The 23914-nt window shown below is 44.0% G+C and overlaps 1 protein-coding gene across 1 annotated transcript in view; it reads left to right on the top strand.

The window, feature by feature from the left end:
• The first annotated feature begins 17671 nt into the window (after positions 1 to 17671).
• FRS3 (fibroblast growth factor receptor substrate 3) overlaps positions 17672 to 23914 on the top strand; it is a 161298-nt gene continuing 155055 nt past the window's right edge. The window contains exon 1 of the mRNA XM_078644732.1: positions 17672 to 17770. The gene's annotated coding sequence lies outside the window, so the exon portion shown is untranslated. The remainder of the gene's footprint in view (positions 17771 to 23914) is intronic.

Here is a 23914-nt window from a genome sequence, read left to right as displayed (position 1 = left end):
GTCCTGCGTGCCCTTAGGGGGCCAGGACTTCTTAGGCTGGGGGGGTTGAGACACCTTCTCCTGGGAACTACTTTGGGGCCCTTTAGAAGACTCCTTTTGATTACCCGTGTCCCCCCCACTCTTCTTCTGGGGACCCTGTCCACCTTTGGCTGGGGTACTTACCACCCCCTTGTGGACCCTGGTGCTAGTCCAGCGGTCCGCCTCTTTAGCAAGCTCACTGGGATCAGTTAACTTGCTATCCAAAAGATGCTGGCGCAGCTCTGGAACACATAAGCTACTTATGTGCTCCCTACTAATCAAGTGACACAACCCCACATAATCAGTAACTTTGCTGCCCTTTATCCAACCTTCCAGTGCACGCGTGTACATACTCACACACTCCACCCAAGTACTTGAATCAAGCTTCTTGAAGTTCCTAAACTTCTGGCGGTACTGTTCTGCAGTGAGCCCATACCTGAGGCACAAAGCCTCCTTCATTGCGTGGTAGGATAAAGCATCCTCTGCTTCTAAGGGTGCCAAAACATCCCTCCCAGAGGCCTGAAAATGCTTCCACAATCCTGCCCCCCAATTCTTCTCAGGCACTTCATTCATCTTTAAGGCAAGTTCATACGCTCTGAACCACGCATAAATATCCTCACCCCTCTGATAATTCTTTACCAGATCCTTTGGTATGTATACCTTATCCGCCTGTACCGGTTGTGCGCTGCCACCATTAGAACTGGACACCCTCTCTTTAAATTTGATGTCCAACTCCTTCATGCTCAACTCATGAGCCAATTGGAGTTTCCTCTCCTCCAAAGCGAGAGCAGTTCTTCTCTCCTCCGCCTCTGCTTGCGCTTTGAGCTTAAAAAGCTCAATCTCATGGGCCCTAGCTCTCTGATTCTCCTTCACTTCCTCTGGAGAAATACCCCTACCGGAGTGGTTGCTGCCGGGCCTAGACGCTGGCCTCGCCACTGGCAATTCACTGGACACAAACGCATTCTCCTGTGTGCCTCCCTCTCCAGTAGTGACTTCTGGAACACCATGTTTGGCCTCCCACCAGGCCCTCAGAGCTGTCCGTAGCTCTTCCTTGTTTGCGCCGCCCCTTACTGGGCATTCAAGCTGTTTGCAGACTTTTCTCAGTTGCTCCTTGTTATAGGTTAACAACTCCTGGATTTCAAATTCCACTTCCACTTCTCCATTCACGTTTGGCGCTTTCCGAGACATGATGCTTCCTAACCTTTTCAACTAAAAAGGTTTCACCAAAAAGAAAAAATCTTGCGCAACCTGTTCTGCTAAACTAGACTAGTGATGTACAAGAAATCACTGCAGGTCAAGTGCAATTATTAGTTCAAAATCCGCACCGCTGTCCAACATTGTTAGAACCGGGGGTCTCTAGTTGGCAGAGGTAAGTACCTTAGACCAAGTAGGGACCCTTGCTTCTAGTCAGGGTGAAGGAATAACCCTCTGAGATAACCCCTGCTCACCCTCTAGGTAGCATGGCGCGAGCAGTCTAGGCTAAACAGAGGCAATGTGGATAACATTTGCACTTAACACAACAGTAATCCCCAATCCACCACAAACTGAGACCACACAGGTAAGTATATTTTATAAAAATATATAACTTTATCTAGTTTCAGCAATGTAAATAAGGCAGTTGCACGATAATCACTTGGTTATAAAAATGATGCACTTAATCTTAATGGTGGTACGTAGTTTCAGGAAGTTCTCATGTAAACAAATGTCTCAAGTCTCCTTAATCAGCAGTTAAAAAAAATAGTGCCACTGATTTATAATTAATTTGCTCTCAAAACGAGCCAGGAAAACAATGTCAGCGCTTAAAATAGCCAAGCCGATCTGCCCCTAATGTCAGGAATGCCAAGCGCGGCAGCGCGTCTCACCCGAAGGCTGGGGGGACTCCTTTTCCCTCCCCCGGCACTTCTTTCTGCCTCAGGCGAGCCTCCCTTGCCAGCGCTCACTCGCGCTCGGGCCCGGCCGGTCTCAGCAGGTTCTCCGCCCGCTCCCAGTCTCTTGGGGGCGGCGAGGAGCAGAGACGGCAGGCCGGGGGCTCGAGCACTCTTACAATTCCCTCGGCGAGGTCGGGTCAGTCTTCCCCGGTCCCGGCGGTGATTACGCAGGCAGACGAGGTCCTTGACGACGGGAACCAATCCTGTTGCGGCACTTCAGCCGAGCCTCCCGTGACGACACCGTCACTCAGGGGGACTCAGCCAATCCGGTCGCGGCGCTTCTGCCGAGCCTCCCGTGACGTCACCGCCTGCTCTGGGGAAATCGACCAATCCGGTCGCGGCGTTTCTCACTCAGCCTACGGCGGCAGCCAACCACAGCGCGGCCCCTTCGTGGCTGCGAGCAGACCCTCGGGGGTGATTTCAGGGCCCGGGACCGCGGCGATGCTGAGGCGGGTCAAGCGGAATTAGCCCGCGCCACGCTGGAGCGCTTCAGAACCCTCTGGCCCCCACAAGCACGTGTCGATGAACACGTCGATCTCGAGATACAGCAGTTAGCAGTCAGCGCGGCGCTCTCAAGCAGAACAGAGAGCAGCCAGCGCGCTACACGGGGCTATCAGCAGGGCTTAGTCCAGCAGTCCCCGAGTTTCCCTGCACACAGCAATTTCGCGATCTCCTTGCCACACAGCAGCTTCAGGGGGCACAGCAGAGTCTTGTTTCCTTGGGCAACCTTTATGTTCCTGGGTTGCAGACAGGGGGCCAGCTCTTCTCAGGCCCTTGGAGATTCAAGATTGTAGACACAGCACACAGCAAAGTCTTGGCAGTTTCAAGCAGGTAGGGTCACAGCACACAGCAAAGACCCTTTCTCCTCCTCAGCTTCCAGTTAGACAGCAGAACAGGTCAGCCCTTAGAGCACACAGCAAGGCAATCTTCCTTTAGTTCCCCGGCAGTCCTCCTTCCAGCAGAGGTTCCTCCTTGATTGTAGAAATTCAGAATCTAATCTTCTGTAGTCAGGGGTCCTTTCCTTATACCCCTCAAAGTCTTTGAAGTCCTTTGAAGTCTTTGTGCAAGCACCCCTGAGTCCAGTCTAAACCAGTTCTGGGGGTTGCGGAGCACTGAGGTGTCTCTGGTTTTCTTCTTTCTGTCAGCTTCAGGGCCAGAGGTGTCAGTTGGCCGGCAGGAGGGAGCTAGCATGGGGGGGCCAGGCAGGCACAGCCCAGCACTTATCAGGCCTTTCTTCCTCCCACCTCCCGGGCAGCAGATGTGCCCTTTCATCCCCGGGCTGGCTCCGACCCTCTCCTCCGGGGGCTCTGCAGCCCCCCTGTCACACCCAGGCCAGACAGGCATTCCACAAACCCAGGCACACAGAAAGGTTTAGACAAGAGAACAGCCACTTTCTAAAAGTGCTATTCTCCATTACAGGATTTAAAAACACCCTTCACTAAAAGATGTGTCATTAAATTCTGAGTTCAGGGATATCTCTCACTTATGTCCCATCTTGTTCCTATGGGAAGATAGGCTGGTATCACATGGGCCCAGCCTCCTCCATGTTACTCTATGGAGCAAGATAGCCTTACAGCAGTGAGCACATAAAATGGCTGCAGCCCACTACCAGAGCATGTGACCTGCACTAGTACATGCTCTACCTTATCCATACACTGCACCCTGCCCAGGGGGGTACCTTGAGCCTTCCATAGGGGTGACTGATGTGCACAGACAGGGAAGGGTTAGGCCCAGCCAGTGGAGACACTGGCCAGGGGGACAGGGCAGTCCACTGACTGCACACAGGCCCTGCGCTGGCAGGCCTGAGTCCTTTTTAGGGCTACTCATGTGGGTGGCGCAATCTGCGCTGCAGGCCCACTAGTAGCATCTGTCATCACCAGCCCTGGCACACACAGTGCACTTTACTAGGGACTCCATGGTGATACAAATATGCCAATCAGGTATATTCAATTAATATGGCAATTTACAGAGGGAGCACTTACACTCTGACACTGGTCAGCAGTGGCAGAGTGTCCAAAGCATCTAAATCAGCAAAAACGAAATCCAGCACAGCATCAAAACACATGAGTCAGAGGCAAAAAGATGGGGGAAGAACCACGCCAAAGGTGTCAGGTCTAACAGTGGTTATAATAAATAGTATCCTTATAAAGGCATAAGAATCATATCCATATTTAGTAATAGCCCATGCAGTCCAAATACGGCAAGGCTACTCCCCTAGACTCCTAGAAAGTACAACGCGTTCTTTAAACAAACCAAGCCTCCAGCAGCCTGGGAATTCCCCCTGCTTTTGTTTTGATTTGCACAAGAACTCCTGGAGTCCAGAAAGAACTGTTAGTTCTTAGTGACGTCTTCTGTCCAACCTTACATCAAACCCGGCACCTTTCAGGTATAAATATACCAATGTTGCCTTAAGCAAACACACGGTGGTTTGAAGCAGAGCGGCTATCTACTTGCCCGGAAGCCCAGCTGATGCGAGAGCCGAAGGAAGCCGCCCCTCCCTTTTGACGCACTGAGAAAGACGCTGTCTTTTTCTCCAGCCGAGAAAATCCAGCTCCGGTGTTTCCAGTCACCCTTGCGGGTTGCTGGGAGAGCGAGTCCTGAGAGAGAGATACAAGACCTCCTACATTCTAGAACCAAGGTACGGAGCTGACTAAACCCTTAAGAGATTTCTTGATTCAGATTCTTGGCAAAAACAAACTTAACTTAAACTGCAACTTACTTACTCCTTCCCACGTATTAGGCTTAGGTCAGGTACACCGGGGTAGGCGTATCTTAGAAGCACCAGTTGAGTACGTTATTCAATGTTTTTATGTATGTATATATTTTATCCATTTTAAAGTATCATATGGCTAAGAAACCATATCAATGCTTTTACAGTATTATTTCATAATACTCCTTTTACTGTACGCACTTTACTTCATGATAAGTATTGCAATTGTGGCAATTCATTTCTCTTGCATGAGAAAGAAGACTGCTCAATAAATTACACCTTTTATTGAAAACGCCCGTCTCTCTATTTCTCTGCACTCTGGTGAAACTAAGTATGCACGATTGACTGAGTGAAATAGTGGTCTATTGTTTTCACACGACTCTAGAGATACACTCTTTATTCTGAGGGAGCAAAGTTGTCATGTTTATGCGGTTGTCAGAAACTAATCCCTTCTTGTCTATTCAGGGAAGTTGAACTCCTCCTTGTTTACTCGAGATAGTTTCTAGTGACCTCTGAGCTAGCTGGCAAAACTAATTAAGTCTAATATAGTCAGTAGAGACCTAGTCGACCTCAGTCCTACGTCTACACTGCTGTTTATATTATTCCAATGCGCAGAGCCTATAGGGAAAATAGGAACTACACTACACTCTACTGGTCAAACCGGTAAAACCCATCGCAGGCCCTCCTGCAAGACACCACCCTATATGGCCATAACATGCCACTAAGTGTCCAAATTAATCTGGGCACCAGACATTAAAACAAACCGTTAAATCCAAAGGCAAGTCACTAATGCTCTTGACTTACTCCGTGCCTGTTGTGAAGGTCCTCTCTGAAAGCCAGACAGTGCTACTTAGAGACAATCGAGGGACGGTACCGCGCACCAGAAACAACCACCCTGACAAATGAGCACCGGTGAACTTGCTGCTGAACATAGCAGTGGCAGGCCATAGCCGCACTTCCGGAAGTCCAGACTAGACTTTCTCACCTTGTGGGGTTAAAACAGTTACCAATATGACAAGTGTGTATCCCGCAACTAACTAGGTGGGGAAAATGTGAGGGCCCCTCCCCCTTGTGCGACACAGGTGGACTGCTATGCAGAGAGATATAAAACTGTGTATGGATTCTGCAAGTTATTCTGGGCAACAGAAAATAAAACAAACCGTTCAATCCAAAGCAATTAAAACAAATATCGTCTTAGTTACATCCGCCAAAACCAACATTGGGGTCATAGCCAAGAGGAATAAGTGTGGGCCAGAAAGGAGGAGGTATATGGAAGGCTCCTGCATCCCCAAGGTTTGTGCAACTTACTGCTGCTTCCCCCTAATGCCGGTGGCTCTTAGTCTAGGCAAATGGTGGTGTTGAGATACCACTTGAGTAATGTGTGCACAGTTAAAACCGTTGGTTCTTATTTTACCTGTGCACTGACCCGTTCTGAGCAGAACGCTGAAAACCAGCCGTGCTGCAGTCTGCCCATGAGTTTATCAAGCTATAAAAATAGAAAAACCCTGCTGCTGTGGAGACTTCCAAGGCTTGCCTGTGGGTCAGAATTTTTTTTGTGTGTCCGGGTGTAATTCCACACAGCAGGTGAAAGGGGGTTCAACCTAGCTGATACAAAACCATTCTAAAAGCTGCTTGGCAAATGTACTAGCTGTACTTAGTAACGTCAATCGCTCCCACGAACCCTATTAAGTGGGTACATACACAAAACCTGCAGCAACATATGCATGAGATAATTTGCCACTTGATATACATGTAACTACCCATTAGTACATGTCAAAAGATACAAATCCCATAATACTGTAGTGCGATAAGCTTATATCCCGCCATCGTTGTGAGGCTCCCTGGTGCATCAGGGCCAAAAAAGCAACACTTTTTTGGGCTATCCATGAGGCTGTAACTAAAATGTATGTTTTGAGTAACGAAAGTGTGTATTGCTGGGTCTTATTAAGGCAGGGGTAGTAGTAAGTTTGGGTCTCTCCCCTGCTACATTACAAATTCATGTTGCCAACAAGGTCTAAAGTGGTGCTACATGATTGAAATAGTCTTCCTGAGTCAAAGTACCAATGTCGATAAAGTCAGAGGCAGGCAGGACAGTCCAATATTATGCCGGAGTTTCCTGGACACTGTGCACCTCCAAATACCTTCGTACTTCCCTCGAGTCCACAGGCAACCCCGACGGGTACCCCTAAACAAGTGTGTAACTTGTCCTGTGCGCGCTGTGGGTGAAGGAGAGCCAACAAGGCTGGGGGGTGGATGGTGGGGCAGGGGGTGGGTGGTTATGTGGGACCGCATTACTAAAAATCCCCGGTTGATTGTACCGTTCCTAGCCGTGCACCAGAAAATCACTCGGTCCAATGAGCCATGTTCATAGGCAACTTAACCGCTGTGCTGTATGGACCAGAAGCTGTACAATAAAGCCTGCATTGAATCTGAACTAGTGCATCCCTGTGACTAATTGGGCAGGGTGGAATATATGTTTGTTTCCCTCCCTCTGCAAAAAATTAAATCCCCAAAGTAAATCAGCGAAAGGTCAGACGATGACAAATGTGATATTCAACCTAGTACATCTTATTGCATGTAAAGAAGGGACAGGCGACCGAGGATGAAGTCATGGCACATCTGAAAGGCTTGAAACAACCTTGCCAGTTATGTAAGATTATTGTAGCTGCAACTCGCAGTGCACTGGTTATCCTGCTATCGTTGAGAAGCTCCCTGGTGCCTCTGGGCCAAACACGTGCTAACCAGTAGGCTGATACTAAAATGCCTGCTACAAGAAAAAAGTGTAACTCGTAGAAACTATAGGGCAGGGTAGAAGATGATAGTCTCTCCCCCACTGCCTTCCATTTCATATTGCACTCAAGGTAATAATCTGTAGCCACATGAGTGGAAAGTCGTCAAGTAATCACAATGTACCCAGGTCTGACACATGCCCTGCAATGTGGCTACTTAAAGAAACAGCCATTAGAAACCACAACGGGTGAAGGCCACCTTGCGCTGAGGAGGCAAAGCCTCATGCCGGATATAACTTGCCTCCTTCCCACAGTAGCACGTTCGAATAAAAGGAAATACAAACTACAAGACGCAACATTCTTGTTAAATGCAGGAGGGGCGCAAGTACTGCCTTTTAAGGAGAGTTACATAACAACCTTCAAAGCACCGACTGACAACGCCTAAGAAAATTGATCAAGTTTTATCTTACGCCCTAGCCGAATGGGGTATCAGAGCGCTACAATATAGCACCAGTTATGTTACATGAGGACACAATCATTATAGGCATGGGGCGATAAAGTGATTTGCCCAGAATCACAGGACGTTTGGTGTCGTTACTGAGACTTGAACCCAGATCCCCAGGTCGAGCGCCCTAGCCGTTAGGCCAACTGGCAGGTCAGTGGGTGTGCTGTTTTATGTAAACAGCAAAGCTCTCGCAACCACAAGACAGTATGAAACATAAAGACAATAGTGACAATAAAGTAGCAGAAAGCAGCAGATCTCTATGTTCGTGTTCTTTTTCAAAAGGATGTTTTATTGGATCCACAATCAGCCGACACGTGTTTCATCGTGTTAAAGTGGAGTCAACACGACTCTTCAGGGCTGATGAAAAATAAAATTGACATGTGTATAGTACATTTCACTGTAACACATCTGGTACATTTATCAGTGATAGAGACGTGCATGGAGGTGAAAGTGAGTTCCCAACAACGGATTGTTACGTGCCTAGTGTCCGTTTAGTGATTAGCGAACCATGCACATCCACACTCGCATCCTGGTGACGGTGGTAAAGTGCGTGGGTAACGGCTAAACCATTACTATCTGTTTTTGCAATTTGTTGTCTGTTAATATACAATGCCCAAATCACATGATCTGTTTCCTCATGCTCACGAAGAACCCGCGTTTGCGAAGGATCAGGGTGTAAAAGTGTCAATTGCTCCATTTTACTAAGCACACAAGTGAGTATATCGTGCTCAATAACAAAGTGGGTCTATGTACCAAAAACCAAAAGTTCATGCAACTTTGTAGCCTACCTGGTATAAAGACCCAGGCATCTATGGGTTGATGCGAAAATGAATATGAGTTGATAGAAGTATCTATGTGTTACAAAAAGAGTAAAAAATGGGAGAAAACTAAGAGTAGGCAAGTGGTGTTGATCGCAGGGTGCAGTAAAGTATTGTTAACTGTGGCTTACCCTGTAAAGATAACGACGGATGTGTCGATATATTAAATACTCAGAGAACCCTGGTTCCGGGTTATAAAGCTGTATTTCACACAGCTGTGTTGGCATATAAAAACAATGTTGCTCGTTTGCTCCAAAATGAGACTGCACGGAAAAGGAAAGCAAAATAAGGCTATATGAAAAAAAGCTGAGAGAAAAAAAAGAATAGTACTAAAATATCAAAAAACTGCATATATAGTACGGTCCATTCGTAGTGTACATACCTAAACACGTGTGGGTGTTTAACCGTACCGGGAGGGGATCCGAATGTTAACGTTTTAAGGCTGGTTCTTAGTTAAGAATCTCCGTAGGTGAACGAACTAAAACCAGAAAACACAAGAACGGAAGCGGGAGTGAGCATACCTCAAAAGAATGGATTATGTATCAGAAAAAACAAGTACACAGGGTGTTGTGTTCTTACCTAAAGATCGGTATCCCTCCTCTGTGTGTTCCCGGTCGCCGTGTTCCAAAGACGGACACGTGACCGGAAACCGGAAAGACTAATATAGTCTAGGTCGATCGTTGGCTAGAACGTGCTGATAGGAATACTACGTTCGGGAACACACAGAGGAGGGATACCGATCTTTAGGTAAGAACACAACACCCTGTGTACTTGCTTTTTCTGATACATAATCCATTCTTTTGAGGTATGCTCACTCCCGCTTCCGTTCTTGTGTTTTCTGGTTTTAGTTCGTTCACCTACGGAGATTCTTAACTAAGAACCAGCCTTAAAACGTTAACATTCGGATCCCCTCCCGGTACGGTTAAACACCCACACGTGTTTAGGTATGTACACTACGAATGGACCGTATTATATATGCAGTTTTTTGATATTTTAGTACTATTCTTTTTTCTCTCAGCTTTTTTTCATATAGCCTTATTTTGCTTTCCTTTTCCGTGCAGTCTCATTTTGGAGCAAACGAGCAACATTGTTTTTATATGCCAACACAGCTGTGTGAAATACAGCTTTATAACCCAGAACCAGGGTTATCTGAGTATTTAATATATCGACACATCCGTCGTTATCTTTACAGGGTAAGCCACAGTTAACAATACTTTACTGCACCCTGCGATCAACACCACTTGCCTACTCTTAGTTTTCTTCCATTTTTTACTCTTTTTGTAACACATAGATACTTCTATCAACTCATATTCATTTTCGCATCAACCCATAGATGCCTGGGTCTTTATACCAGGTAGGCTACAAAGTTGCATGAACTTTTGGTTTTTGGTACATAGACCCACTTTGTTATTGAGCACGATATACTCACTTGTGTGCTTAGTAAAATGGAGCAATTGACACTTTTACACCCTGATCCTTCGCAAACGCGGGTTCTTCGTGAGCATGAGGAAACAGATCATGTGATTTGGGCATTGTATATTAACAGACAACAAATTGCAAAAACAGATAGTAATGGTTTAGCCGTTACCCACGCACTTTACCACCGTCACCAGGATGCGAGTGTGGATGTGCATGGTTCGCTAATCACTAAACGGACACTAGGCACATAACAATCCGTTGTTGGGAACTCACTTTCACCTCCATGCACGTCTCTATCACTGATAAATGTACCAGATGTGTTACAGTGAAATGTACTATACACATGTCAATTTTATTTTTCATCAGCCCTGAAGAGTCGTGTTGACTCCACTTTAACACGATGAAACACGTGTCGGCTGATTGTGGATCCAATAAAACATCCTTTTGAAAAAGAACACGAACATAGAGATCTGCTGCTTTCTGCTACTTTATTGTCACTATTGTCTTTATGTTTCATACTGTCTTGTGGTTGCGAGAGCTTTGCTGTTTACAGTTTGTGATAATCGTTTGATTGTCTTGGAACGGTTTTAGGGTCTTTCCGTTCGCCCTTAACGCACCACGCATTAGAACTCATCTCCCTACAAAGTGTAACGTATACTCTAGGTAGAGCGCCATCATCTGAAACTCCTCCAAACCCTATCAGCCGCTTTCCTGTTGTTTATTCAGATTGGTTGCCTCCACGTTACTTTTACTTGACCAGTTCACTTTATTGTTTTCCTATTATGGATAGGGATAAGGTAGCAGCAGACCTCTTTGACAACCTAGCGAAAGGAATGCCTACACACCAGGCCTCTGCCACTACAGGTCCTGCACCTGTGGAGGGTCTCAGGGAAAAGTTTTTCAAACTTGAAAGGCTAAAAAAACAAGAAAACTCTCGGTGGTGGGATGGAACCACCCTGAAGTATTACAGAAGAATCAAACAAATTCCTAGAGGTTTACGTTCTCAGACCTTTCCCACATATGACAATCTTGACATTGACTTAATGGTCAAGTGGGAAGAGTCTCTTAACCATAATTCTATGACCTTAATGGACATATTAATAGAGAGTGCAGAACGAAAGTCTGCTAAACTTTTGTTAGAAATATCCACCCTAGAACAGGAGATTAAAGATCTCAACAAACCTGAATCCACTGTCAAGAATTATACCATTTTGGATGAAATTCTCCTTAAACATCAGGCAGATATCAAGACCAGGAAGGCCCGGCAAATCAGAAGGGATGAAGCTGACTATAGAAATGGGAGGGTTTATACTTATGAACAAAAATACGATTCATTGATTCCCAAATCTAGACAAGGCTCCCAAACGGGCAGATCCACTACAGCTAGCTCAGTTACTTCGAGTACCTCCTCACTTAGCTCTGCTGGACTCATAGAATCTGAGAATGAAAGAACAGAGAACACTGATCTTATCAATATGCCCTTTTTTTTAGAAATGGAACGCATCAGAAAGGGCAACAGAACAACACTAACCAGGGGCGCCACAGACCCAAAGCCCACAGGGGCAGGCGCAGCCTCAAACGAGGAATATCGAAGAAAACTCAGGTCAGGCACACAAAGGAATTAACTAACTCAGATGATACGGTTCAAGTAATCAACCTTTCTTCATTTCCTTTAACCACTGACATGGTTTCCTTACTTGGCAAAGGTTTGAACTTTAACCCTTACACCACTGGTGATATCTGTCAGAGCAAAATTGACATTTTCAAGTTCATACGGAATTTAAAGTTGAAGAAATATTTTGCTTGTAAATCTAATGTTACTAGTGAATCTAGACCCTCTCCTACTGTCTGTGACAAAGAAGTTTTGACTATTAAAGATGTTCAAGCAACCCATCTGCTTCTTTCTTTAACGGATAGAGAAGAAAGCCCTTATGATATGGAGAGGCTTCTAGAAGAACTAGATATTGAAATGGATTATGGTCTGGCCAGTGGCCTGAAAAACAAATCTAGGTGGACCCCAACTCTATCTGGGGGTAATGCTATAGATAATTTTCATAGGCATGTCCTGGATGACATAAACAAATTAAACATGAAGAACTTAAATGACAAATTTAAATACAAGGACAACCTGACAAAAGGTGAACGTCTTGCACTCTCTATTCTTAGTGATAACTCGAACATTATCATTAGGGAGGCTGATAAGGGGGGCAATGTGGTTGTGATGAATCTCGTGGATTACAACAATGAGATTTTTACACAACTGAGTGACAATTCTTGTTATGAACCACTTTCTCAAAACCCTATGGGTCATCTAACCATCCTGATAAACAAATTGTTGCTTGACTGGAAACAATCTGGCCTTCTGGACGATGACGAATACCTATATCTGAAGGTTTTTAGACCTACTTTTCCTTGGTTATATACTCTTCCCAAAATACACAAAAACCTACCATTCCCGCCTGGCAGACCTATTGTCTCGGGTATTGGGGGTCCTACAGAGAGACTAGCGGAATATGTGGACCTTTTTATAGGCCCTTTAGTCAAAAATTTACCATCTTACATCCAAGATTCTAAACATATTTTAGGAATGATGTCAGATATTGATTGGCAACCTGAAACCATAATAGTTACAATGGATGTGGTGTCATTGTACACCAGCATTAATCCTGAATTAGGGATGCAAGCAATGGAGAAAACACTTTCGAACCGACCAGCTTCGCTGTGGGCTCACACGAAGATGTTACTACGTATGATGGAGATCATTTTGGACAATAACTACTTTATCTTTGACCGCAAATGGTTTCGACAGACGAAGGGGGTAGCTATGGGTTCGAAATTTTCCCCTTCCTTTGCCAACTTGTTTATGGGGGCACTAGAATCCGATCTCATCTGGGGCCCTAAAGGTTCAGCCTATATCGACTCGATTTTGTTTTGGGGACGTTACATTGACGATTGCTTTCTTCTTTGGTCTGGTACAATAGACTCGTTGTCTACTTTTTTCAAACATCTCAACGACAACACATGGGGTATACAATTTACCATGCAACATAGCAAAGAAAAGATGGAATTCCTAGACTTGGAATTTTATGTCAAAGACAACGAACTCCACAGTAAACTTTACAGGAAACCCACTTCCTGTAACTCTGTCCTCCATGCTTGCAGCTCTCACCCTATACACCAGATACAGGCTATACCTTATGGTGAATACCTGAGAGCTAAACGTAACTGTAGTGAGCCTAGAGAATTCGACAACTGTCTAACAAACATGAAAAACAGATTTCTAAATAGAGGTTATCCCCTCCAAACTCTAAATTCAGCAGAGAAAAGGGTTCGTCGCGCCTCAAGACCAGATTGTTTAAAGAAGCGTACCGAAAGTGAATCCTCCACCCAGAAAATTAGACTCATTACTGAGTTTAATGCACTACACCACACAATCTCCAAGAGTTTTAACAAACATTGGAAACTGCTAACTGAAGATTCAACCCTAAGAGAGTGGCTACCAGAGAGACCAGCCATCACATACAAAAAGGGATGTACACTAAAAAACAAACTTAGTCCTACAGTCCCAGCTAATACTTCAGCCTCAGATTGGCTTACTACACACAGCTTAGGTTTCTACAAATGTGGTTTCTGTTCTTTGTGTGTTTGGGGTAAACATGGCACTAAAACATTCAAAGGTCATGATGGTGTCACATATACAATCAGAAAAGGGGGTGGTGATGAACAGAGTGTCTGAATTAAGCAGACCACTCTTACCCAGTCCAAAGATCAGGGCTTGATCCATCACCGTTATTTATCTCACTGCCCCATCCCAGCTCAGAACCTGGCTATATGCAAATTAGTCTGTCCCTGGCCCAGTGCATCATGGGAACAGGGCAGACCAAACTACCAAGCCAATTCTTCACCAGAAAGGAGACAAGCTACCGGGGACCGGTTTCTGGCATTTCAGCCTCTTCGGCCCGGCTTGCTTGAATCCTGATGGAGCAGTGAGAAAGGGACTCATGTCTGAGTATACCCTGCCACACCTATAGTGGCCAAAAACGATTCAGAAAAGGGGGTGGTGATGAACAGAGTGTCTGAATTAAGCAGACCACTCTTACCCAGTCCAAAGATCAGGGCTTGATCCATCACCGTTATTTATCTCACTGCCCCATCCCAGCTCAGAACCTGGCTATATGCAAATTAGTCTGTCCCTGGCCCAGTGCATCATGGGAACAGGGCAGACCAAACTACCAAGCCAATTCTTCACCAGAAAGGAGACAAGCTACCGGGGACCGGTTTCTGGCATTTCAGCCTCTTCGGCCCGGCTTGCTTGAATCCTGATGGAGCAGTGAGAAAGGGACTCATGTCTGAGTATACCCTGCCACACCTATAGTGGCCAAAAACGATTCAGAAAAGGGGGTGGTGATGAACAGAGTGTCTGAATTAAGCAGACCACTCTTACCCAGTCCAAAGATCAGGGCTTGATCTATCACCGTTATTTATCTCACTGCCCCATCCCAGCTCAGAACCTGGCTATATGCAAATTAGTCTGTCCCTGGCCCAGTGCATCATGGGAACAGGGCAGACCAAACTACCAAGCCAATTCTTCACCAGAAAGGAGACAAGCTACCGGGGACCGGTTTCTGGCATTTCAGCCTCTTCGGCCCGGCTTGCTTGAATCCTGATGGAGCAGTGAGAAAGGGACTCATGTCTGAGTATACCCTGCCACACCTATAGTGGCCAAAAACGATTCAGAAAAGGGGGTGGTGATGAACAGAGTGTCTGAATTAAGCAGACCACTCTTACCCAGTCCAAAGATCAGGGCTTGATCCATCACCGTTATTTATCTCACTGCCCCATCCCAGCTCAGAACCTGGCTATATGCAAATTAGTCTGTCCCTGGCCCAGTGCATCATGGGAACAGGGCAGACCAAACTACCAAGCCAATTCTTCACCAGAAAGGAGACAAGCTACCGGGGACCGGTTTCTGGCATTTCAGCCTCTTCGGCCCGGCTTGCTTGAATCCTGATGGAGCAGTGAGAAAGGGACTCATGTCTGAGTATACCCTGCCACACCTATAGTGGCCAAAAACGATTCAGAAAAGGGGGTGGTGATGAACAGAGTGTCTGAATTAAGCAGACCACTCTTACCCAGTCCAAAGATCAGGGCTTGATCCATCACCGTTATTTATCTCACTGCCCCATCCCAGCTCAGAACCGAAGACGCCTGAAATGGCAGAAACCGGTCCCCGGAAGCTTGTTTCCTTCCCAGTGTAAGAATTGGCTTTTGTAGTCTGGTCTGCCCTGTTCCCATGATGCACTGGGCCAGGGACAGACTAATTTGCATACAGCCAGGTTCTGAAACTGGGATGGTGCAATGAGCTAAAAAACGGTGTTGGATCAAGCCCTGATCTGTTGACTGGGTAGGAGTGTTCTGATTAACTCAGATACTCTGTCCATCACCACCCCCTTTTTGTAATTATTTTGGCCACCATGAGTGTGAAAGGGTATGCTCAGACATGAGTCCCTTGCTCATTGCACCATCAGGATTCAAGCAAGCCGGGCCGAAGACGGCTGTAATGCCAGAAACCGGTCCCCGGAAGCTTGTTTCCTTTCCAGTGAAGAATTGGCTTGGTAGTTTGGTCTGCCCTGTTCCCATGATGCACTGGGCCAGGGACAGACTAATTTGCATATAGCCAGGTTCTGAACTGGGATGGTGCAGTGAGCTAAAAAACGGTGATGGATCAAGCCCTGATCTGTTGACTGGGTAGGAGTGTTCTGATTAACACAGATACTCTGTCCATCACCACCCCCTTTTTGTAATTATTTTGGCCACCATGAGTGTGGAAGGGTATGCTCAGACATGAGTCCCTTGCTCATTGCACCATCAGGATTCAAGCAAGCCTTGCCGAAGACGGCTGTAATGCCAGAAACCGGTCCCCGGAAGCTTGTTTCCTTTCCAGTGAAGAATTGGCTTGGTAGTTTGGTCTGCCATGTTCCCATGATGCACTGGGCCAGGGACAGACTAATTTGCATATAGCCAGGTTCTAAACTGGGATGGTGCAGTGAGCTAAAAAACGGTGATGGATCAAGCCCTGATCTGTTGACTGGGTAGGAGTGTTCTGATTAACTCAGATACTCTGTCCATCACCACCCCCTTTTTGTAATTACCACTGCAAGTACAAGCACTGGAAGCACCTGGAGGATGCAGGAAGTGCTGACCAATAAGAAGCAAGAAAACGAAAATGATGTTGAAGTCAACCAGTGGTGATTAACTGTAAGTAATGGGCGGGCTCTAAGCCTGCTTTAAGTTTTTTTTTTCTTCAAAAGATTTCACCAATAGCGCATGCGCTCTCTCTTAAAAAGTGTCATGATACGGCCAGCATTGACCACATCATAGCGCTCTTATTTTCTTTACTTCCAGCACGTTGAACATTGGTCATGTTGCTGTGCAACATAGTTAAAAACATCACTGTATCACTAGATCTTACTTAGGCTAGACCTATTGCCTTCGCCAATGCTCGTTAACTAGGTTTGTCACCTTTTTGTTGCTGGCCTTCATTGAAACACTGGCAAGGACCGTAGAAAACGGTTGACGTGGCAACCCTATTGTTTAAATGGCTTTTCTGTCTTTGTTTACTTTAATTATCAGTTAGCTATAATTAAGGCAACTATGGAACATCTTAAAATGATTTTGTCTTATGTTAACTGTTTTAAGTATGTACTGATCAGTGGAAAAAAAAGGTTTTAGGCAAAAACAGAAAACTACTGCTCATGCTCTTAAAAAAACAGCTAGGTGGCAACCCATCAGAGACTCAATTTTCCTGTCCTGGGTATTCTTTTAACATTCTGGGAGCTGAGTCTTGGTTTGTTTCAAGTGATCCAATTTGGAGCTGTAGTCTTGGTTTGTTTCAAGTGATCCAATTGGGCCAATAAGAATGAAAACAATTATTTGTAAATGGAAAACACATAAATGCCAACATTTGAAAGTGAGAAGGAGGGAGGTTTTAAAAAATAAATCGGGGGGAATTAATGGTTCCATTGGTGTACATTGAAATGTGGGTACTTTCAAGCAATAGAAAACTAGAATAAAGCGACCATTGACTTTAAAAAATAGAGAGTCCCCCGCGTGAATCGGGTGTGTTGGCATGTATGACCTATAAATGGACCACTATGCTCTCGACAATATGGAGTCATCTGGCACCCTAAACAGGTGAAACTCAAAACTGTGGCATTTGGTGCCTTGCTGTAAAAATCTACATTCCAAATCAGTTTTTTTCGCGCAAAACGGCGAGCTGCGACGCAACATGTGAAGTAAAATAGCACATTATTTCTTCATCAGATTTCGCTGTGTGGTTGCTCCGTTACACTAACCAGACATTCTAGCCATGGTCCACGCTTTTCGATGCTCCTCGCAGACATTCTGCCCATCACATCTCGCTGGTCCTCCTCTGGTACATTGTATTGCTGCTCCCGCTATGCAGACAGGTGGCGTGCTTGCCCGGTGTCGTATCTCGCTTCACCTCGCAGACTTTCTATCCCTCCCGGGTTTCTCACTGCTCTTCTCAGACGCTCCATCTCTACCTCTCGCTCCGCTGTCTGTGACCCTTGACCCCGCGCTGAGGCGGCGGGAGACCGATGGAAGACGGAAAACAGCCCCCGGTAAGCAGAAAGGTAGGAAGACAGAGGGTGTTGACGAGGCTGGAGGAGGACCACTAGAGGAGGGCTTTGAATGAGAAGGGAGGAGCACTGATTGGGGAAGATTATAGATGAGAAAGACGCGATTGCTCCTAAATATTGTGTCAACCTCCACAGTGTTATGTACATTCCAACTAAAGACTATGTGAAACCCTTGAATATTGTGAATCCCTCTTAATACAACGCAAGGCTCTCTTGAATACTGCGTGAAGCCCGCCTCAATACTGCATGCCCCCACCTAAATTACACGAAGCCCTGCGTGAACCTCATATTAATACTGTCCGATGTCACTGTGCATACCAGTGTGATTTCCCTTTTCTACCCCTTCCCCCGTGTCCCTGCATTCAGTGCCAACCATCTTCAAACTCTCTATGTTTATCACCCGAATCCCTATTCGGAGGATGCAACTTTCCAGATTCTGTACATTATTCACTAATCATTGTTTTCTGGTGTGATAATCCAAATGATCAAACTGAACTACACCAAGACTACAAGTCCTAGAATGAACGAACTAGGTAAATTAAGTCCTAGAACAGCAAATGTGTGCTTTTGCTATGGACTCGTACGATAACATTAAAACGTGCCTATACTTAATTAAATGTACCTTGTGTGTAGCCCTCCCCGGTAGCCTGCCCGAGGGCTTAGTGGTTTACTTCATGTACATTTCCACTCTAAGAGCGTATACAATCCTGGTTAGCATGCATGATATTTCTGTATATAGGCAAACCGCACATTGATCATACAATAGGTTAGTGTGTTGTGAATAAACGTGTTTGGAACGAATCCACGTGTTGCTGTGTAGTGTACTTTGACATGTAGTGCATATGCATTTGTTCGGTAGGAACTTTGCCCGCATTGTTCCAGGGTGTAAGTTAAAAGAAAGATTCTTGTATGAGCCTGGTGTTTAGTGATTTTTGACCGATGCTTTTCTTTAAATGAAAGTTGGAAAATATTCAGTGGCAATTTTTGTTATCATGTGACGATGCTGTGAGCCCTATTTATTTATTTGGCTTTTTTATTGCTCTGGCTTGTCAGATAACTTTTTAGTGAGTCAAAAGGCTTAGTTGTTCTCTTGTTCAGCAGAATGGACTTCCAAATTGTAGGGGTGCCTCCCAAGAATGCTTCACTCATTGGTTTTGACTTCTTCAAGGTTTGTGTTTCTTGAAAAAGGTGTAATGGCTTCTGGTTCTGGCAAACTGTGATTCAGTTTCTGAGAGTTTAACTAACTAACTTTTGCTGCAATCACAGTGCACACAAAATGAATTCCCATATTTGCCATCAATAGCCATACTGTGTAATCTTTATTGAAAGCTCTCACTGAGCCTGTTATTGAGATGGAGTAACTATCTAAAGGATGGGTGATTTTTTTTTTTTTTTTACCCCCTGCTACTAGTCACTATTGAGACCTGATTTAGATACGCACAGTATAGTACATCTGCCAAAAACTGAAGGCTTCACCCTCCAGTGGGATAACAGCAGTTTGTCGGTATCATTCTATCCTATTTGTGGTGTCTTTTACATGCTTGAGAATGGCCGCAAGCATGTTTGGGAGTCTTAACATGTAGCCGCTGGCAAAGTTCAACCACTTTGGGAATGCATTACCTGTGCGACTTATTGTAGGAAATCTGCCTGTAGCCAGGGGCATTTTTGGGATTTCTGACAGATTTCTGTGCCAGTGATCTTACTGAACAATGACTACAGCTGCTTTGGTGGAGACAACTGTGTCAACGTGGGGCAGAACGCAAAATGTATTCTTTCAGCTTGGGCCATAGTGTTTGGAACAAATGCACTGTAATTCCACAGACTAAACTCCAAATCGTATGCTAAGTGTGTTTGTCAAGAAAAGTCTGGGTTAAGGGGTGGAAAGGAGGTTACTGAGAGAAGTCATTGTAAGTGCACAATGGTGAGTCCCAGAAGTAATCTACTGCCCTGGTTTTAGCTTAAAAAAAAAAAGAAAAAAAAATTCGATTGAGTTTGCTGAAAGACATGAATAATACCAAAAGCTGGCGAAATTTCCCAGGTCGAATGGCCAGCCGACATCTATGTTACCTAGTGCCAAGTCTGAGACTTGCACAATAACATTACAGACTAATACAAAATATATTTTCCCAGATATTATTCGTTGTACTATGTCTTCACTTATTGCAAGACAAGATCGCAGGTCTTAAGAAGACTCCTTGTTTCATGCAATTGAGCTGACTTGACTATACTGTTAGTTATCATAAAAAAATGTTGACTTCAAGCAGCTTTCGTAATGAGACGTGAATGTAGAATTTTGATGTGACTGTAGGAATTTTAACATTTGTTTACACATTTCTTTATGTTCGTAATCTACTGCTTGTTTGTATGGATGTGGTGTATCGCGGTAGCAAGTGCGGTTGGGGCAGCATGATAGCCAGCTAGAAGACATACCTGGGATGTGTTGACTGAATGTGAGATGTTCTGTCCTTATATGTACTGTTGGACATTTGTGGGTGATGCATCTACATAGCATTTTACTTCTCCGAGTTCTGCAGTCGTCATCGAAGTGGCTTATTAGAGCAGTGGTATGTGTGAGAAATATATGTTGTGTCCAATGTGTTCGCTTGTATTTTTTTGAGGTGGTCCATGGTGACAAGTGATTACATTAACTGCCTAGTGAAACACACATTTTTTTAGTTTACAATTTTAATTGAATTTTAAACACTGATACACAGGAAGTGTAATGGTGATCCATTAAAAAAAATACCTTTCAACCACAAGAAATATTATATTAACGTCAACTCTGTCATTATGCATGTAAGAATGTTTCAATGTAAGCATAAACCACAAGGAAACCTACAAAAGAAGCCCTCATAGATGTAGTGGACCCAGATGTACAAGAAATCCTCAACTGGTTCTCACAACAAAAAGCAATTGAAAAGGGTGAAAAATCACCAGTCCCTTACTTAATAACAAATTTAATGTTTCAAACATCGACATGTATGGTGACGTCCTTTACTTGGAACATTCTTCATCTATTGCACATTTAATCTGACTTCTTGGCGCAAAAACGATAGTGTCTTATTATACAAGCAAAGATTGCTCCAGAGTCCCACATTTTACGTACCTATTAGTCTTACTGTTGCAGGAGGCAAGATCTTAACTAAAACATGTGCAGCGCCTTGCATCCTACCAGGCTGGTTTTCACAAAGACTAGTAAACAGTGAATCCTGGTTTCGTTTTAAAACTCCTGATTGAAAAATACACAAAACATAAGAGAGGATCCCTATTTGCTGTGTTATTAGAATTCTTGTCAGCCATCAACTTGCTAAACAAAGTAAACTGTGGAAGATATTGGAAAACATTGATATCAATCCCGATCTGGTCCACAGGCTCATTATGGTAACAATGGAAGTTTAACAGGAAAATTGCCCTACATCATCTAGAGTGAAAGAAGGTTGCTTGTTGGGACTGCTTCTTTTCACATTATACATCAATAGGATAGCAGATAAACCATAGCACAGCTAGCACTGATGTCCCAATCATAGGCAACAGGAAGGTCCCACTCCTACTATGTGTGCTTGACTCTGCAAAAACTAGCCAAGTGACAGTCAATTTCTGCAATGACCACAACATCAAGCTAAAGTAAAAATGATGGCATAAGTAAGTTTACTGGCCAAATTGAAGAGAAGGAACATTACAATGGCATGAAATGCCACTGGAAAAAGTGAAGAGTTTCACGTATCTTGGAGTAATCCTAGGAATGCCACCCAGTTGGAGCACCCATATTCAAAGAGCTTCAGAGGGAGAAGAGATGGCTGCACAACATGTTGCAAGATTCACCAAACTATATAGCAGTTGATCATTGACATCCATCCCAAGCGTTTTAGGAACATCATTTCCCACAAGCAGAAGAATGGAATTGAACGGAATGTGCAGAATAGCTCCTGGAGAAATAGCTCTTTGTGGGCATGAGCAACAGAAAAAACATGTCATAAACAATACAATAGGTAAAACAGATCAAAGGGAACAAGGAAGAATGCAAGTGTGAAAGCGAAACCCATAATGCGGGGAGATATCTTAAACTACTCTTATTCACATAGAAACAAATAGTACTGAGCTACTGGACAGTGAAGACTGGCAACATTCTTTTGTATGGCAAGATTTAACCCTCTAGACCTGTAAGATTTTACCTTCTAGGCTTATAAGATTATACATATCGGTGGGACCAAAGACAACCAAATCTATGAGGTTGCAGCAGTGATCAAGCAGAAAATCCCTTCTACCTTCTCTTATTTTGCAAATTGTACAACACCCTGCTTAAAAGATTCTATGGAAAGTTTGCAAGACTCTGGCACCAAAAGCTACACAGAGATGATGATGTACTCACCATGGAATGTATCAACCAAAACAGCGGTCAGAGTGGGGTGCTATCTAAAGCTTATGATTTAAGAGCGGAAATGATAAATGGATACAATCAAGGAATAAGAAATCTCTAAAGGTGACACAATACAATAATGCATTATGGAATAGCAACATCCACAGTTGACTTCAGATCAAGGTGCAAAATTAATGAATGCCCTCACCATTCCTTTATTCTCTTACCTTTAAACCTACACCTCCCTGATTTTTCTGAAGTCCTTGCAACCCAATTAGCTCAGAAATGGGCAGCCCGTAGAGAAGGATGAACAATTCCCAAAGCAGCCAGAGAAAGGCCAAAGTTTGGTGTAGTGAATTATTTTGCATAAAGAACTTTGAAATCGGAATAAAGTCCACTCTGAAGGATTACCTGGTGGTATACAAATTACCCCCACTTGAAATCTGGGGTTCCTTGGTAAAAGCAGTAGATAGAAATCGCTATGCTTTGATTTCTGTCACCATCAAGCACAACTCTGTTTCTGACATATGCTAAGTTCTTGCTGCACTTCAACCGCTTACCTTCTTATGCTTCTCCTTAAACCCTTCCATCTATTAACCCAATTGGCTTTATATAGGTTATCTTTTTTAGTTTTGGACACAAAGGGCATTTGATTACCGGATAAAATGGAAATAGATCTCTCTGTGAATGGGAATACATTGTCTGAATAAGCTATTGAACTGTTTCTCGATCTGCTTCCATAAATCATTTTGATATTTATGGGCAAACATTGTTTTCTCATATGTCAAAAGTAATACTTAGCAATTCGCTCATCAGTTGTGGGTGACGATCTTTCACTTTCTTCAAATCAATTTCTTTGCCTCCATGCACTTCAAGCACCATATTGCCCTTATTCCGCAGCCACAAAGTGTATTGAACTGCATGAAAGTCAGTCTACATTGATGATTTCACTTAACAGAGCCACTCTATTACAGGGATCTGGGAAGGGCTACAACCACTCCAAGCTACATAATTTAAAGGTGTGGTTCAAGAAGAAATTATATTATAGACCAAACCTTGTCATCTATTCCAGTTTCTAAAAAGTATAAATATACACGGAATAGAATATAATGCAAACTGAAATCTAAGTTCATCTGAGCCATGCAGTTAAATATATTTGGCCACAAGGTATCTAGCATTGGCAGTGACAATTTACACACTCCCTTTCCACCCAAGAACAAACCCCTTTATCCAGGTGCCTACTATGTAAAAACAAGTATATCGGGAATGGTCAATCGATTATCTTTAACTGGTAGGCATAGGCTTGACCATTCTGATACAAATGGATAACACCAATATTATAGTCTCAAGTTGTACTTTCAGTTAATAGCGTCATTGCGGTACATATACTTTAAATGTATTATCAAATTTGAGAAAATCAAAGAAAGACATGTTTCCCTCAATCCAATATTTTTTTTTAATCTGCAGAATTTAATTTAGGTCCACTTTTCCATTCACGTTCTGTAATTAGGCTCATAGAAATGCATGATGGTCAGTTCTTCACAGATGCAGTTTCCCACCATTCTCTTATTTGCTATAGAGAATCTTGGGTACGACACTCCTCTTTATAGCATTAAAGTATACCACAAATTGTCTGTTATCTCGCACTAATTCAAAATTGTCAGGAATAATACCATGTACCAAAGTCCTTGCTTCAACTCCTTAATTTCAAATCCTGAACTGTTGAATATACTTTATTTAAAAACGTTCCACAAAATAACAGTGCACCC

Source organism: Lissotriton helveticus, chromosome 5_1 (assembly GCF_964261635.1).
Source record: "Lissotriton helveticus chromosome 5_1, aLisHel1.1, whole genome shotgun sequence".
NCBI lineage: Eukaryota > Metazoa > Chordata > Amphibia > Caudata > Salamandridae > Lissotriton > Lissotriton helveticus.
Note: the sequence above shows the minus strand (reverse complement) of the source record. Positions and strands in the feature narration are given on the sequence as shown.